The sequence below is a fragment of the Dromiciops gliroides genome, chromosome 1, assembly GCF_019393635.1.
Source record: "Dromiciops gliroides isolate mDroGli1 chromosome 1, mDroGli1.pri, whole genome shotgun sequence".
Classification (NCBI taxonomy): domain Eukaryota; kingdom Metazoa; phylum Chordata; class Mammalia; order Microbiotheria; family Microbiotheriidae; genus Dromiciops; species Dromiciops gliroides.
In genome coordinates, this window is record NC_057861.1 from 123,078,425 (window position 1) to 123,096,656 (window position 18,232).

At 35.7% G+C, this 18,232-nt stretch overlaps 1 pseudogene; it reads left to right on the plus strand.

Annotated features, from left to right (window-relative positions):
* The first annotated feature begins 15,467 nt into the window (after positions 1–15,467).
* LOC122734690 lies at positions 15,468–17,675 on the plus strand (annotated as a pseudogene).
* The last annotated feature ends 557 nt before the right edge of the window (positions 17,676–18,232 follow it).

Consider the following 18,232-nt stretch of genomic DNA (forward strand, 5'->3'; position numbering starts at 1 on the left):
AATATGTCATCAGTTTCAAACTCATGTCTATCATTCCGAGAATTTTTAGGGAAAGTATCTTTCAGTGGTCTTTTAAGAATTTCTGCTTTGGGTCTATGTAGCTCACTGAAAAGAAGAACTAGCTGACTAAAAAAAAGAGGACTTTATGGTAAACTGAGAGTCAACCCTCAGCCTGTAGCTTTCTGGAAAGAAAATTTGACCTTTAGTAAAGAATTTTGTGATATCTAGAATTAATCCTTTGATTATTTTATATATTTAGGCTGATTCTAATTTATCTACTATTAAATCTCATCAAAACATCTATTCACTAAATCTACAGGTAACTTAGGTTTAAGGGATTATTTATGGTGCTTAGCTTTTCCTAAGGACAGGAAACATAATTCTTCAATAAAACTAAGCTAAATAAAAAATAATCAATATTAACTGATTTAGAGGTCATCCTTTTCACAGACTGAGGGTAGCCAATTCTGTTGGTAGATTATAATGTCTACCCCAAGCATGTGAAGACTTCTCCCAGTGGAATGGGCAGATGAGAGCAAAATGTTCCAAAGCCATGAAGGTGACTAAAACAGATGCTATAGAACACTTAAATCTTGATCAGGCATCAGGTTATTCACTGTTTTCTGGACCATCATCACTCTACTTGATTTGTGACTTGCTGCTGGACTCTTATAACTCTGGAAGAGAGAGTGAGGCAGATTATACTGTGCAATTCTGCCTCACTTAAATCCAATCCATAAACAAGTTGAGGTATCACCCTGCTGTTCATCCTCTTCAAAAATGAACAAACAATAACAACAATGGCCCAAGCCAAATAATTAATGTCTTTTGTTCATATCAAGAAAGGAGAAATAAAAACACCCCCTAAAAGGGCTGTTGGGTAGAAAATATTTTGCAAACCTTAAAATGCTATTTAACTATATAACCTATTATTACAAAAGACTGTCTCTTACCAAATTGTAGTCTTATATAGCAACATACAGAATTAAATCTAAGTTTTTAAAGAGATAGAAAATAATGAAATGGGTAAATGAAAACAGATTTAGCATTGTGAGTTTATTGTAATTGAATAAGCACAAGGAGATATATATCCTGTTACATGACTCTTTTGCAGTGTTGGAGAGATTCATTTATTTGCTAGGTTATTTAATTTTGCCCACAGCAATATTTTTAGCAGAATTCTTAGGGATTCAGTTACCAAAAATAATTCATCTTTGTGATGACACCATTAGGTAGGGCAGCAAATAAACATCAGACTTTTTATATGAATAATGCAACATCAGAAAGACTTCTGAAAAATAGAAAGGCTTTTCCAAATAGATTCAGTCAGCCAATTGTGGTTTGGTGTTTATGGGATTCAGCATTTTTGGAAAAAAAAAACAGCTTTTATTCAGTAAAGAATTACCCACTTTTGTATCCACTGAAGCATTCCTGCTTTTGAAGTTAATGTTGGCCTCACTCTAATTGGCTAAAGAGCTAATGTCCCCACATTATATTAATTACTGAGCATCTCCATAGAATTTCTTCTCTGAAGAACTGAAAAAACTTTTCTCATCTTAGTAAAATTCTCCTTTGAGTAAACAGGGAATAAGTAAAGCTTTAGATGACTTCCACAGGTCAGGGTGGGCAAATTCCTTTGATGCCTTAGGGTGATTAGCTCAGAATTTTGGAGTTATAGTTTTGGAAATAAAATCTTAAATTAAATATAAATTAACTCTCACATTACTGGAAAAGGCTAACATAAGACTTACTAGAATATTTAGTTTTTAAAAAATGAATGGCTTTTTTTGTAATTGCTTCATTGTAAAATTAATTTTTAAAATGAGTGAATGATATTGTGGAACTAAGGGATCCATGGGTTCTGGGAAACACAGAACTTTGGTTTCCTGTATCAAAAATATTATTTCAAGTATATGGAGAAAACTTTCTGTTCACCTTGTGGGACTGCTGTGCTTTAGGTTTAAATAGCTTATAGTGATCACTAAAATATCTCATGTCTTTAATTGACAGATTTGGAGAGGCTGCGTTGCCAAGCTGCTTATTGTCCTTCATATTTTTTTTTAATTTTCTAACAGCCTTAGAGAGAGTAGCAAGAGAATTTATAGGCAAAATATATAAAGGTAAAACAAATCATTCTTGAGTTTGGAAAGAATGGGAAATAAGAAAAAAAATTAACAAGTTTCAACTTAGAGAAAGAGAAGTCCATAGAAGTTACCTGAAACATCCCCTGAAGGGGGACTTGGGTCCATAAGGATTCTATGATCAGCTCAATATAAGCAAGTTGTGACTATTGAGGCATGGAATCTTACTTTCTGTGAGTTTCCTTTATTTTTCAGTTTCAACTTTTCTGTTAAATTATTATATTTCTGTGTTTTCTCCTTAGTCATCTTATCCACTTTCCTCACTAATTTCCTTACCATCAAAGCTGACTTAGTTTATTGATATAACCATGTTCTTATACTTTCATTTAAAAACTTTTGAAGGTGGGTGATTCTACAAACTATATCCAGAGGACTTCAATATTAATAATACATACTCAAGACACGATGTTGTCTGATATGTGTTTTGAGAATGTATTTAATCTCACTGTCATATCCCTCATTTTACATTGACAATAATATATTTATTTAACAAAGTTAACTATGTTGTTATGCATTTTAAATAAGGCTGTACAATTTTAGTATATGTATGGAAGACAAGTTGTTGGATGGGAGATTTTAGGGAGAGATGGTTCTCTACAACATCAAATGTTTGTGTTTTTTCTTTTCAGTAGCCAGAAAATAACAAGTTGAATAAGATTTTCTATTTTCTTTACCTTTCATTCAGTTGCATAAATGTAATGCTGTGGCCTTCTGTGGAATATTTTATCAAAAAATCTTCATTGTTCCCTTTTTGTACATTCAAGAGTAAGTTCAGTATAGAGATAAATTTTTCCATCCTTGGTAAAGATGTGGAAAATAGGTCTGTAGATGTCAGGAGTTAATGATGGTTCTGGAGGCTGATTTTATTATTATTATTATTAATTAATTTAAAATTTATTATCCAAAAAATAATATCACCTTCTCTTTCATGAGAATCAGTCTCAGAATTTGTTTTTCTCTCCAATCTTTTTACTTTATTTTATAAATACTGCTAAAATATTTGACCATTTTTTCTTTCTTATGCATTTAAAATTTTATATTCTAATTTTAGGTTGTTATTGTATTTAATCTCTTTGTATTATGTCAAGAGATCAATGTTTACTTATATAAGATGATTTCTAAGCCACTTTGTTCTCTTCATGGGGTAGTAGAGTTACATTGCTTAACTTTTATTAAAAAAATAATCTGGGGGGCAGCTAGGTGGTGCAGTGGATAGAACACTGGCCCTGGAATCAGGAGTACCTGAGTTCAAATCTGGCCTCAGATGCTTGACACTTACTAGCTGTGTGACCCTGGGAAAATCACTTAATCCCAATTGCCTCACCAAAAAAAAAATAATAATCTGTCACTAATATTTTATTTAGTTCCAACTTTCTTGTACCAATAGCTCACTGAAATAGGTCAGATTGTAATTTCCTTAAATTCATGTTGTATATATTTTCTTATAATCCTGATTTAATCCTCTAATTTGAAATCTTTTTTCTTACAAGTGAATTTTCTGACTGTAAACATATTACTTAGCAATGCCTCCAAATTAGTAATCTGTTGTTTCTTAATAGATTTGAATAATGCTAGCCAATTACCTTTGAACAGTGTTTAAGGGCCACCTCTCCTCTGGTCCCCAAGAGGCTTACAATCTCTTTGGCTGGGATGCTGGAAGAGGTAGCCACATGTCCACCCCCCCCCCCCCCATCTATCTAGGTAATGGAGGGCTTCTTAACTAATTTGGAGCCATGAGCTCTCTCTTTAGTAACATTTAATATAATTAATAAATGCTTAATGCAAAAACTGGTTCAATAGCCTCTAATTTAAAAGTAGCAATATATTAGATACCCCAGCTAAGTTCCAAAGCACCTTAAAACAGAGACAGCCTTCCCCCCCAAGATTTCTTTTTTTAAAATAAAAGTATTTTATTTTCCAGTTACATGTAGAGATAGTTTTCAAGATTTGCTTATATAAAATTTCCAATTTCCAAATTTTCTCCCTCCCTCCCTTCCCTCCCCTAGACAGCAGGTAATCTGATATTATATATATATATATATATATATATATATATATATATATATATATATATATATAACATTAAACAAATTTCTTCACTAGTCATGTTATAAGAGAAGAATCAGAGCAAAAAGGAAAAACCTCAAAAAAGAAAAACAACAGCACCAAAAACAAAAGAAATAGTATCGACCAATCAGCATCCATAGTCCACAGTTCCTTTTTTTTTTCTTCTGGATTTGGAGAGCTTTATAGCCCTTTGGGCCTAATTCCAAATTGCTCTCCAGAATGTTTGGATCAGTTCACAGCTCCACCAACAATGCATTAGTGTTCCAATTTTTCCACAGCTTCTCCAACATTTATTATTTTCCTTTTTTGTCATTTTAGTCAATCAGAAAGGTGTCAGGTGGTACCTCAGAGTTGTTTTAATTTGCATCCCTCTAATCAATAGTGATTTAGAGCATTTGTTCATATGGCAATAGATAGCTTTGATTTCTTCATCAGAAAACTGCCTGTTCATCTCCTTTGACCATTTCTCAATTGGGGAATGATGTGGATTCTTATAAATTTGATTTAGTTCCCTATGGATTTGAGAAATTATGCCTTTTATCAGAAGTACTGGCCAGAAAAATTGTTTCCCAGTTTTCTGCATCCCTTCTAATTTTGTATGCATTGCTTCTGTTTGTACAAAAAATTTTAATTTAATGTAATCAAAATCATCCATCTTGCATTTCATACTATCTCTTGTTTGGTCATAAACTGTTCTCCTTTCCAAAGATCTGAAAAATTCCTTCCTCTCCTAATGTATCTATGTTATCACCTCTTATGTCTAAATCATGTACCCATTTTCACCTTATTTTAGTATAAAATGTAAGATCTTGGTCTATGCCTAATTTCTTCCATACTATATTCCAGTTTTCTTAACAGTTTTTGTCAAATACTGAATTCCTATCCCAGAAGCAGGTGTCATTGGGTTTCTCAAACAGTACATTACTAATGTCATTTACTACTGTGTCTCCTATGCCTAGCCTATTTCATTGAACCTCCACTCTATTTCTTAGCCAGTACCAGATAGTTTTGATGACTGCTACTTTATAGTAGAGTTTCAGATTTGGTACAGCTAACCTACCCTCCTGTGCATTTTTTTTTCATTATTTCCCTTGATATTCTTAACTTTTTGTTTTTCCAGATGAATTTTATTATTATTTTTTCTAGCTCTAAAAGTGATTTTTAGGTAGTCTGATTGGTATGACACTGAATAAGTAAATTAATTTAGGTAGAATTGTCATTTTATCATATTAGCTCGGCCTATCCATGAGCAATTGATATCTTTCCAATTATTTAGATCTGATTTCTGTGAAAAGTGTTTTGAAATTTTGTTCATAGAGTTCCTGGATTCATCTTGGCAAGTAGACTCCCAAGTATTTTATATTATCTACCATTACTTTAAATGGAATTTCTCTTTCTATCTCTTGTTGCTGGACTTTGTTGGTCATGTATAGAAATGCTGATGATTTATGTGGATTTATTTTATATCCTGCTCCTTTGCTAAAGTTGTTAATTGTTTCAAGTAATTTTTGAGTTGATTCTCTAGGTTTCTCTAAGTATACAATCATGTCATCTGCAAAGAGTGATGTTTTTGTTTCCTCCTTGCCTATTCTAATTCCTTTAATTCCTTTTTCTTCTCTGATTGCTAATGCTAACATTTCTAGTAAAATATTAAATAATAGAGGTGATAATAGAAATCCCTGTTTCATCCCTGATCTTATTGTGAAGGCCTCTAACTTATCTCCATTACATATAATGTTTGCTAATGGTTTTAGGTAGATACTGCTTATTATTTTAAGAAAAGCTCCACCTATTCCTAAGCTCTCTAGTGTTTTTATTAGGAATGGGTGCTGTATTTTCTCAAAAGATTTCTCTGCATCTGTTCAGATAATCATGTGATTTTGGTTAGTTTTCTTATTGATGTGGTTGATTATGTTAATAGTTTTCCTAATTTTGAACCAGCCCTGCATTCCTGGTATAAATCCCACCTGGTCATAGTGTATTATCCTGGTGATCACTTGCTGTAATCTCCTTGCTAATATCTTGTTTTTGCTAATATCTCTGTTTTTGCTCTGGTTTTGGTATCACCACCATATTTGTGTCATAAAACGAATTTGGTAGAACTCCTTCTTCACCTATTTTTCCAAATAATTTGTATAATATTGGAATAAATTGTTCTTTGAAAGTTTGGCAGAATTCACCTGTATACCCATCTGGCCCTGGGGATTTTTTCTTAGGGAGTACATTAATGGCTTGTTCAATTTCTTTTTCTAATATGTGCTTATTTTAGGATTTTATTACCTCTTCAGTTAACCTGGGAAGCTTGTATTTTTGTAAATATTTATCCATTTCATTTAATTTGTCAAATTTATTGTCATACAGTTGGGCAAAATAGTTCCTAATTATTGCTTTAATTTCCACTTCATTGGTGGTAAAATCACCCCTTTCATTTTTGATACTGGTAATTCGGTTTTCTTCTTTCTTATTCTTAATCAAATTAACCAGTGGTTTATCTATTTTATTGTTTTTTTTTCATAAAACCAGCTCTTAGTTTTATTGATTAATTCCATAGTTTTCTTACTTTTAATTTTATTTATTTCTCCTTTAATTTTCAGGATTTCGAATTTAGTATTTAATTGGAGATTTCACTCCTTTTTCCTTATCTCTAAAAATTGCAGTTGAATTATATTGTATTTGGTCTCTATAGCTCCAGGTCTCTTATCTTATAATCCTAAGCATTCCCACTGTTTCTTCTTTATATTCCATAGTTCCTCTTCTGTTCCTTCCAACTTTTTTTTTTTTTGTAGTTTCCAGGTGCTACAAATTTCTTGAATGTGGGAGGCTTAGTTGCTCTATTAATGGAGTTTGATGGTAGCTCAGAGAAAAATTAGAAACAATAGGATAGACCAGGGGAAATGCCAAAATGTTAATGAAGCAAGAGGAAATACAGTAAGACACACCTGCCCTGAAGCATTCCTCTACATAGATCTAGAAAATGCGTGAGAAAAAATCTTGAATGAATGCAGGAGTGGGGCATGGGAGACACAGTGATTGATTTTTCTACTTCTGGAGACCATAGAGAAACAGAAGTCTGTGGATAATAAGGATGCTGTCTAGCCAGGAAAAAATACAGGTTATTCCAACACAGGGAAGAGATCGCACATTGGCTCTAAGATCCAGTATAAAGAAGCCTAAAATAGTAGAAGTTCAAAAGTAAGTATAAACTCAGAGCTCTGTTTCTCATTACCAGTTACTCATAACAGATTCAGGGCAGACTGAATAGAAGAGTCACACTTAAGAGCAGCATTGTTTAGAGAAATGTAGTCCCACTCCTAGTCTTCTCAGAGATGAAGGAACAACTTCAGAAGACAGCAGCCTTACCTAAGGAATAGAGCAAGGATTTCAGATTCTATATAAGCTTGAGTATTGCAGCAGAAAAACCATGGCAAGAATCCTAAATCACAGAAAAAAACTATAGTTCTTTCATTCTGAATAAACAAATCTTTCCATCAATAGGGCCGATACATTAGAACGCTACTAGAATTCTAACTAGGGACAAACCCATAGACAGGTTCATCAAAATTAAACTGAGAGGAGAATCTTTCAGATCTCATACCAGAATGGCTGAAACCAAATTTTGCCTTGGACTTTATCATTTTCGGAGGACTGAACACCTATAAGTCCTCAATCTGAATTGTTGTTGACATCCTGAAACAGCACAATACTCAATATCTTAATAAAGTATAAGCAAGATCAGCCTTGATATTTCATCCAAAAATGTGTAGATCCTAGCCCTAATACAAAATCTGAAGTCAAGAAGTCAGGAAGAGTAAGAAAACAAAACTAATTCTATGATTTTAAACAAGCTATTGTGTGGACAGAAGCATTCAAGACCCAGAAGAAGACAATGACTCCAAATATCTATAAAGGAAAGACAAATAAAAACAGTCATACATATAGCTGTATGTATGTATGAGTATGTATATCTTTCTGTATAGATATACACACACATGGAAATGCACACACACTTGTTATGAAACAAAGAATTGAGAAAATAGCTAATAGCTTGGCACAAGAAGTACAAAACTTTGTCCAAGCTACAAATTCCCTGAAAATTGGAATGAAACAAATATAAGCTAATGACTCAATGAGATAAAAACAAATATTAAAATGAAGTTGAAAGAGTAAAAATTGAACATAAGAAAAGATGTAGAATTTATATCTAAAATAAATGAACTAGAAAACACATAGTGCAAAATAATTTAATAATTTTTGCTCCATATTAATGGCAGAACCCTAGGATAGCAGAGGTGTGAACCATCCCCCATGTATGTGTCTAACTACCTGTTTAAATTTCTCCCTACTTTTATCACAGATGCTATCTGAATTTTAAGTGTACTCTACCCCAAGTTTATGGAGGAAATTCTTTATCACTACTGTTCTTATGATTGTTGTTCAGTTGTTCTGTTCTGTCTGACTCTATGGGAAGCCATGGATTTTGTCCATGAGGTTTTCTTAGCAAGGAAAATGTAATGGTTTGCCTCTTTTCCAGTGTGTCTTAATTTAACAGATGAGGGAATTGAGGCAAATAGGGATTAAGTGACTTGCCCAGAATCACACATCTAGTGAATGTCTGAGACCATATTTGAACTCAGATATTTGTGACTCCAGGCACAGTGCTCTAGCCACTGCACCACCCAGCTGCCTAATTCTTATGATATCATGCTAGTAAATACTTCAGTTTTTAGCTCATATTTCTTGACTGATTATTGATGGAAAGTTTACTCCTAGGGACTTGTGAGTTATAAAGTTAGAAGTATATTCTGACATAAGAACTCTTGAGCCTTAAATATACTAAGTGATCTCTAGGGAAGTGACCCAGAGGGGATGTTACATCTGAATTTGACAAACAATTAGTGAATTATGTAACAAATTAAAATGTCTAAAGCAGAGATATTTTTGAAAAGTACCACTATGAAACACATTTTGTAAAAGGAACTTATTTTTAAGTTTTTGCTTTGTTTTATTTTAGTACAATTCCCTCACATTGCTATTTGTTCAGTGTGAGAATTGGAATGATACCTGTACTGGAGAGGTACTGTAGGAAGCTCTGCCATGAGGAGAAAGCATGTGATTTTGAGACCATGTTACTTTAGCGTCTGGAAGTTACATCTATAGAACCACCTGTGGGACTTGTTAATCAGAGCTACCAGCCAATTAGCTTGGAGTTCTGTGTGTGTGTGTGTGTGTGTGTGTGTGTGTGTGTGTGCGTGTGTGTGTGTTTGTCTATGTGTGTGTGGACGGTCCTGTTTCCTGTTGGAGAGGAGGTTTCTGGGAGGAGGAAGGAGCAAGAGAGCACTTTTTTGCCTGGGACCTCGGTTTGAGTGGAGCTGAGATGCTGGCTCCCTGAGAAAGATAGATGAAGGAATCTTGACCTCTTTCTTTCTCATCACCAAATTCTTATGCACTTTAATACTTAAAAGTCTAAAGTCTTGCTAAAGATTATAATTTATGGTGACCACTCATTAGATTTTAGACAGTCTAACTAGAATTTTAGCCCTGTACAGATAGCAGCTTTAAATCAATATGATGAAGAATGCTAAGGAGAAATACTATGACAATTGCATCAACTTCTTTTGTATTGTAGGATTCATCTCAAAGTAGTCACTTTTTTGGACATTTGTAGTCTAATGATACTGAAATCAATGTATATGTCGTGGGAACCCATTTTAACAACAAAAAAGAATAAACCTATTCCTCATCATTCACAAATAAGGATAAATTTGTTCCAGATGAGAAAAAAAAAGGAGAGAAACATGTAATTGATTTTAGAAAAAAAAATTCTGATTAAGGCTAAAAACTCTCCATTCTGTATGGGTCAAGGCAGAGATTGCACTGTGATAGTACCATCATTACTCCCAGCAAAGCAGACATTGAAGACAAATTTCTGAATACTGTACATGAGAAAGAAATTGAACTAGTATACATAAAGTCCATGGGGAAAATAATCATAGCCAGAGTTTTGATGGGCAAAGCAATGTCTTCAGCAATCTAGTGATATGTAGTTGCGTGAAAATAGAAGCAAGAACTGCCTAGCTTAGGGAAATGATGGAAACTCACAGACAGCTGAATGCTCAGAAGACAAAGAAAGGTTCAGGGCAAGCTGTAACATATAGTGACCCCAAACCGCATGTCTAATGCATAGCTTTGTGACGGACAATCCTGTAAATCTATCCAAAGTGGTTATAAGCCAGAAAGAAAATGATAAAAGACTCACACTAATAAAATGATATATAGTTATAAGGCACATCTGATACCCCTGATGTTTCAGGCCTCCAGAAACAAAGGCTAGTGTGGAAATAGCAAAATGTTCTGTAATAACCACTTTGTGGTAGCTTTCCTAAAGAATGCAGGAGGAAATTAGATGTGTGATGGAACTCAGCAGCAGGCTGTTTTGAGCATTAGATCAAGGATTGGCTTAATGTGACAACTATTGGTAAACAAAATTGTGAAGGGAAAATGAAATGGAGGTATCATAATTCAAGTTTTCAATATTGTGCTAAAAGGAAATATAGAACAGCTGCTGACTAACCTGAGGCCTGTTTCCATAGCTGTGAGCAAAGGGCTAGGGCTTTTCGCTCCTGTCTGTGAAGTAACTAAGAGAACTTAAGGAGAGAATTTCACAGAAACTAATTAATCTAGTCATTAAAATATGAACAGAGTTAGAACAACTTTCAGCTCCTTTTCTTGATAAGAATCCTACTTCTCAGGACTGAGCTCAAAGTATTACTGTTGAAAATAAAGGTAAATGAAGGCATAGCAAAGGCATAGGAAACAACAAATTTCTACTAAAACATACCTGAAAATTGAGCAAAATATATTCCTAAAAATTTTCTCCAGAATGCTAGGACATTATATTTTTCCTGAACTTACCTATATTTTGATGGTACCAACATCATCCCAGTCACCCAGGGCTTGCAAGGGCAGTGTCATCCTTATCTCTTCACTCTCATTTACTACACATATTAAATATTTTGACAAAGGTTGTCATTTCTGCCTTCATAGCCTTACATCTGCATTCCCCCATTGACTATTCACAGACACCATTTTTATCATTGCTTGCCTGGTCTATTGTTCGACCTTCTCTTTGGTCTCCCTGCTTCACGTATCTTTCCACATAAATCTATCTTACACTCAACTGCCAAAGTAACTTTAATGATGTAGGTTTAGCCAGGCCAGAACTCTCCCCCTCAATAAATTCTAGTGCCTTCTTAAAACAATCAGGGTCAAATATACTTGCTCTATTTCACATTTAAAGCTTGTCACAATTGTGTTCCTTCATATCGTTCCATTTTTTTATACTAGATTGCCATCCAAGTGATCTAATCTCCAGTCATAATGACTTTTCACATGACATTCCATCTTCTGTCTTTTGACCTTTCCACTGACTTTCCCCCATGACTAGAATCCTATTCTTTCTGTTTCTTAGTCTTCATGGTTTCCTTCAAATTTCAACTCAAATTCTCCCATAGGAGATTACCAAACTGCTAGGTTCTTTCTTCAGAGATTAGCCTCTATTGACTTTATGCCTGTATTTACTTTCATATTTGTTTTTCCAGTTAGAATGTGAACTCCTAGAAGTGATGAAGCCTTCTCCCCCACTTTATTTGTTTCCTTAATACTTGTCATACAGTACCTGGAATATATTATATACATGATTAATTTTTGTTTATTTATGGACAGCAAATCTAGGAGTGATAATAAAGCTATCAAGGCATATACACACAAACATATATACATACATATATGTGTGTATATGTATACATATATCATATTACTTTTATATATGTTATTTTATAGGTCCCTGGGTCCAAGTAGATTCCAGAGACAGAAAAGCTATAGGCCTCCTGAGAATCTTTTTTCCTTTATCTGGGAACCCCACATTTCTTAGTTTCATTCAACAAAGGGCTAAAGAAAAAAAAACTCAATTAATATTCAGCAATGCTATGCATTTTCCTTACTCTACCATAGTATCTACATCTAGAGTCTTTACTAGCCCAAATTGTCTTTATTCAGAATTGGTTTTTATGTATATGAGGCAGAGCCTTATATAGCAGTCTTGTGCCTGGGGCTAGTTTGTTAAATCAGATTGTTTAGCTAGGAGATTGGTTCAATACCTCAATGAGGAATCTGTATCCCTATCTTTCTTTGTCTCTCTCACTTGACTGAGTTCATCAAGGATCTAGTTAAGCACAGTAGGAATTATGTGGCAATAGCCTAAGGGAAGGTCAGAATACTACTGAGAGGATAGGAGTCAGATAAGACAGAATTTTATTTAGGGGCAGCTAGGTGGCACAGTTAATAGAGCACCAGCCTTGGAGTCAGGCCTCAGACACTTGCTACTTACTAGCTGTGTGACCCTGAGCAAGACACTAAACCCCATTTGCCTCACAAAAAAAAAAAAGTCAAGCTTATTTTTTAAAAAATCAATCTATCAATACATTATTGATCATCTTCTACTATTTCATGCTGGTAACTGTACTAAGCCCTGGGGATACAAAAACAAAGTGGAGGGGGGCAGCTAGGTGGTACAGCACTGGCCTTAGATTCAGGAGGACCTGAGTTCAAATACAGCCTCACATACTTGACACTTACTAGCTGTGTGATTCTGGGCAAGTCACTTAACTCTCATTGCCCTGCCAAAAAAAATGTGGAATAGTTTCTGGCCTCAAGGAACTTAAATATTAATATTCTATTCATGGAGAGTAGTATCTATGTGTAAATATGTTTTAATATATGCAAAATGAATACAAGTTAGTTTTATGAAGATAAGCATTAACAACTGTGGTGATAAGGAAGAAAGTAAACAAGAATTTATTAACCGCCTATTATGTTCCAGTCACTGTGCTAAGCACTTTATAAATGTTATCTAATTTGATTCTTTTAACAACCCTGGGAGGTAAGTGCTATCAGTGTACCCATTTTAAAATGGAGGAAACTGAGGCAGAGAGAGGTTAAGAGATCTAACTAGAATCACACAGGTAATGTCAGAGGTCAAATTTAAACCCAGATCTTTACTCCAGACCTAGTCCCCACACAGATCTATCTGCCTCTAAATGAACAGTTTCATATAGAAAGTCTCCCTAGAGTTGCTTGAAACAAAACAGGGATTCCAAAAAGTGACAATGAAAATAGAATGCATTCTGTGCAAAGGGAAAACTCAAAGCAAAGTCACAGAGATAGGATTGTGTTTATAAAAGCATTAAGATGCACTGTCAACTAAGTGCCTGCTATATATTAAGCACTTAAAGGCTTATTGATTCATTGGTATCTCAATTTCTTAGTTTGCATTCAGTGAAGCATGAGGAACATAGTGGGCCACATAATTATCATTTTTCTTCCTTCTTTTCCAAGTTTAACATATAACCTAGTTATCAGGATATGTTCTTTTCCTTGCTTCCAACAATAGTTTACAGAGTTGTCTGTACATGTAAATAAAATTATAAAGAGTATCTGAAAAAGTTCCCTCTGTCCCTAAAAACCTCAACTTATTTGTCAAAGACAGGTGAAATTCAAACAAAAGAAATTCACAACATTTGGTGGAAGCACAGAATCTTAGTAAAAGTCCCTTATCAATATTTTTAACAACTTAGAGAGTGAAAAAGTAGATAATTTCGAGCATATTTTCTAGATAATAGTAGTTTCTGATTAAGAAAAATGTCAACAAAATAAGTTGTGGCACTTGATTGAAACAAAATATTATTATACCCCAAGAAATGGTGAAAAGGACAAATTTAGGGGAAAAAGTGAAACCTTTATGAACTGATGCAGAGAAAAGCAAGCAGAATTTGGAGAAAAATTAATGAAATTATAACATCTTTATAAAGAAAAATAACTTTGAAGGACTTTAGAACTCTGATCTATACCATGATAAACCAGGAATGCAAAACGTCAAAAATTAAACACTTGACTCACATCTTGACAGAGAACTGATAAACTGAAAATTCAAGAGAGACATATGTATATGTTTGTAATAAGTGTTTTTTTTTTCTTCAGGCTTGTTTTATTTTGTTGATAGGGGAGGAGTTAGTATGAGAGTCAAATAAATTTTTTTTTAAAAGTTGCTTGAAAAAGAAAGAAAAAGATTAGACCAGAAAGGAAAAAAAAGATATATAATAATTCAGACTCATTCAGCAGTGGAAGCACCATGCAGAAAATCATCCGGATTGGCAAATTAGATAAACCCACAGGAAGAAAGCATGGGATTGCCCAAGATTTCAACAATAGGTAATAGGGAAATTGCAACTCAGGGAACAATAAGAGTCAACCACTGAAGGACTACAGGAAATTATGCAACAAAAATGAAACAGTATCCTAGGTATTGGAGATACAAAGACAAATGTGAAGTAGTATATGTCTTCAAGGAATATACATTCTAGTAGAGGATAGAAATGTATTAGTGTAAGTGTATAAAAACCCGCATACTATAAATATATATATATATGTATATATAGTATATATATAAAAGTGTATATATATATATACATATATATGTGTGTGTGTATATGTGTGTATGTGTATGTATGTATGTATGTGTGTGTATATATATATATATATATATATATATATAGTGATGAAATAATGGGATTTAGCAGATACTCAAAGACCCACCTGGAGATTAATCTATACTGATTGAATCAAGTGAGAGTGATTGACTGCTAATTAAGCCTACTTTAAGTTAATTGGATTGTAATCACACCTGGCTATCCCTTAAGAAGGTATTGTTCTCAGAAACTAGACTGTGAACTCAACTTGAGAACACCTTCAAAGGCAATGGATTTGGATGATGCCAACCAATCACCTTGAAGCAGTGTGTAAGGACCGCCTCTGTTCCAGATCTATAAAAAATCTTCCACAAACAGCTTGAAAAGGGGGTTCCTGATTAAAGCAGGCTTGTGGAGGAGGAGGACTTCAGGAAGAACCCAACCAGGCTGGAACTCTAGACTAGACTTGAGCTGAAGCTTCTGATTTAAGGTGACCACAATTTAGATTTTAAACATCACACTACTTTTCCGTGGCTCTTTCTTACATGTAATTATTATTGCATCATGATCTGAGAAGGTTGCATTTACTATTTCTGTCTTTCTACATTTGACTATGATGTTTTTGTGCCCTAAATGCAAGGGAAACATTGCTGAAGGCAATGGAATCCTGTATTAGAAAGACTGATAACTGGGCAGCAGCAGCCCTTCTTCTCCACAGCGGTCAGCTACGACCCCCAACTCCCCAGCAACCATGTCGAAGGGACCCGCAGTTGGCATTGATCTCGGCACCACTTATTCCTGTGTGGGAGTTTTCCAACATGGGAAAGTGGAGATCATTGCTAATGACCAAGGAAACAGGACCACCCCAAGCTACGTGGCCTTCACCGACACAGAACGTTTAATCGGTGATGCGGCAAAGAATCAAGTTGCTATGAACCCCACCAACACAGTTTTTGATGCCAAACGTCTGATTGGTCGAAGATTTGATGATGCAGTTGTACAGTCGGACATGAAGCATTGGCCTTTCACGGTGGTGAATGATGCAGGCAGGCCTAAGGTCCAAGTGGAGTACAAAGGGGAGACCAAAAGTTTCTATCCTGAAGAAGTATCTTCTATGGTCTTGACTAAGATGAAAGAAATTGCAGAAGCTTACCTTGGGAAGACTGTCACAAATGCTGTGGTCACAGTGCCAGCCTATTTCAACAATTCCCAACGTCAGGCCACCAAAGATGCTGGAACCATCGCTGGTCTAAATGTGCTCAGAATCATCAATGAGCCAACTGCTGCTGCTATTGCTTATGGCTTGGACAAAAAGGTTGGTGCCGAGAGAAATGTGTTGATCTTTGACCTTGGAGGTGGTACTTTTGATGTCTCCATTCTTACCATTGAAGATGGCATCTTTCAGGTCAAGTCCACAGCTGGGGACACCCACTTGGGTGGGGAGGACTTCGACAACCGCATGGTCAACCATTTCATTGCCGAGTTCAAGCGCAAGCACAAGAAGGACATCAGTGAGAACAAGAGGGCTGTTCGACGTCTGCGCACTGCTTGTGAACGTGCAAAGCGCACCCTCTCTTCCAGTACCCAGGCCAGTATTGAGATTGATTCCCTCTATGAAGGTATCGACATCTATACCTCAATCACCCGAGCCCGTTTCGAAGACCTGAACGCCGATCTCTTCCGAGGCACACTGGACCCTGTGGAAAAGGCCCTAAGAGATGCCAAACTAGATAAGTCACAGATCCATGACATCGTCCTGGTGGGTGGTTCCACTCGAATCCCCAAAATCCAGAAGCTTCTGCAAGACTTCTTCAATGGCAAGGAGCTGAACAAGAGTATCAACCCTGATGAGGCTGTTGCCTATGGTGCAGCTGTCCTGGCTGCCATTTTGTCTGGAGATAAATCTGAGAATGTGCAGGACTTGCTGCTGTTGGATGTCACCCCTCTTTCCCTTGGAATTGAGACGGCTGGTGGAGTTATGACAGTTCTGATCAAACGTAATACTACCATCCCCACCAAGCAGACACAGACCTTTACTACCTATCCTGACAACCAGCCTGGTGTGCTTATTCAGGTGTATGAAGGTGAGAGAGGAATGACCAAGGATAACAACCTGCTTGGCAAGTTTGAGCTCACAGGAATCCCCCCAGCACCCAGGGGTGTCCCTCAGATTGAAGTAACATTTGACATTGACGCAAATGGCATCCTCAATGTTTCTGCTGTGGATAAGAGCACAGGCAAGGAGAACAAGATCACCATCACCAATGACAAAGGTCGTCTGAGCAAAGAAGACATTGAACGAATGGTCCAGGAGGCCGAGAAGTACAATGCTGAGGATGAGAAGCAGAGAGATAAGGTTTCTTCCAAGAATTCTCTTGAATCTTATGCTTTCAACATGAAGGCTACTGTAGAAGATGAGAAACTGCAAGGCAAGATTGGCGATGAAGACAAACAGAAGATCATTGACAAATGTAATGAAATAATCAACTGGCTGGATAAGAACCAGACTGCTGAGAAGAAGAATTTGAGCATCAGCAGAAAGAATTGGAGAAAGTCTGCAACCCCATTATTACTAAGCTGTACCAGAGTGCAGGTGGCATGCCAGGAGGCATGCCTGGTGGATTTACAGGGGGTGGAGCAGCCCCATCTGGAGGTGCCTCTTCTGGACCCACCATTGAAGAGGTTGACTAACTCACCAGAAGAAAGAGCATTCCACACAGCTTTCCAAAAATTGAAGGACTCAAATTTGTAGCCAAGGCAGTGGCAGTTTAAAAGTTAACATTTAAGCTACTGCAAAAATCTGGGCATTCTGAATACTTGAATGTGTGCAGAGGGAGAGAAGTGAACAACATTGCACTTTATCAGTACTGTAAACAAGTGGAAATGCAATTCTTGTGCTGGAGAATAAAATCTATTTAAAATTGGCACCATAAAAAAAAAAAAAGACTGATAACTGGCAAAAATTTATAGATACAGTTCAGGGACCTAATGAGAGACCTAATAGATTTTATGACAGGCTGTGTAAGTATGCCAGGCAATATGCTAGACTAGACCCATTGGATAGTAGAGACGCCCATATTATCTGCTCTCATTTTGTAAACCAGTCCTTACCAGAAATTCGGAAATATTTTAAAAAGCAATGTCCTGGGTGGAATAGTTTGAGTCCTGGCAGACTTAAAGAAATAGCAACATATATTTACAAAGGAAATGAGAGAGAAGAAAGGAACAGACAAGACATTTTAGCTCCGGTACAGGAAACAAGAAGGCAGTGAAACTGGAAAAATGAAAATCGCTATCAACCCCTTAACTTTGCGAGTACTGCAAAAAGCAAGGACACTTCTTGAGGGAATGTAGAACTAGAAAACAAGACCTTAAGAGGACAATGACCGAGAGCCTTGAGAAATTCTTTGGGGGAAATCAAAATAATTTTGGAAACTTTTATCAGAAAGGAAACAACTGGAGTAATTATAGGCCTTATTACAGGCAGAATCAAAATGGATA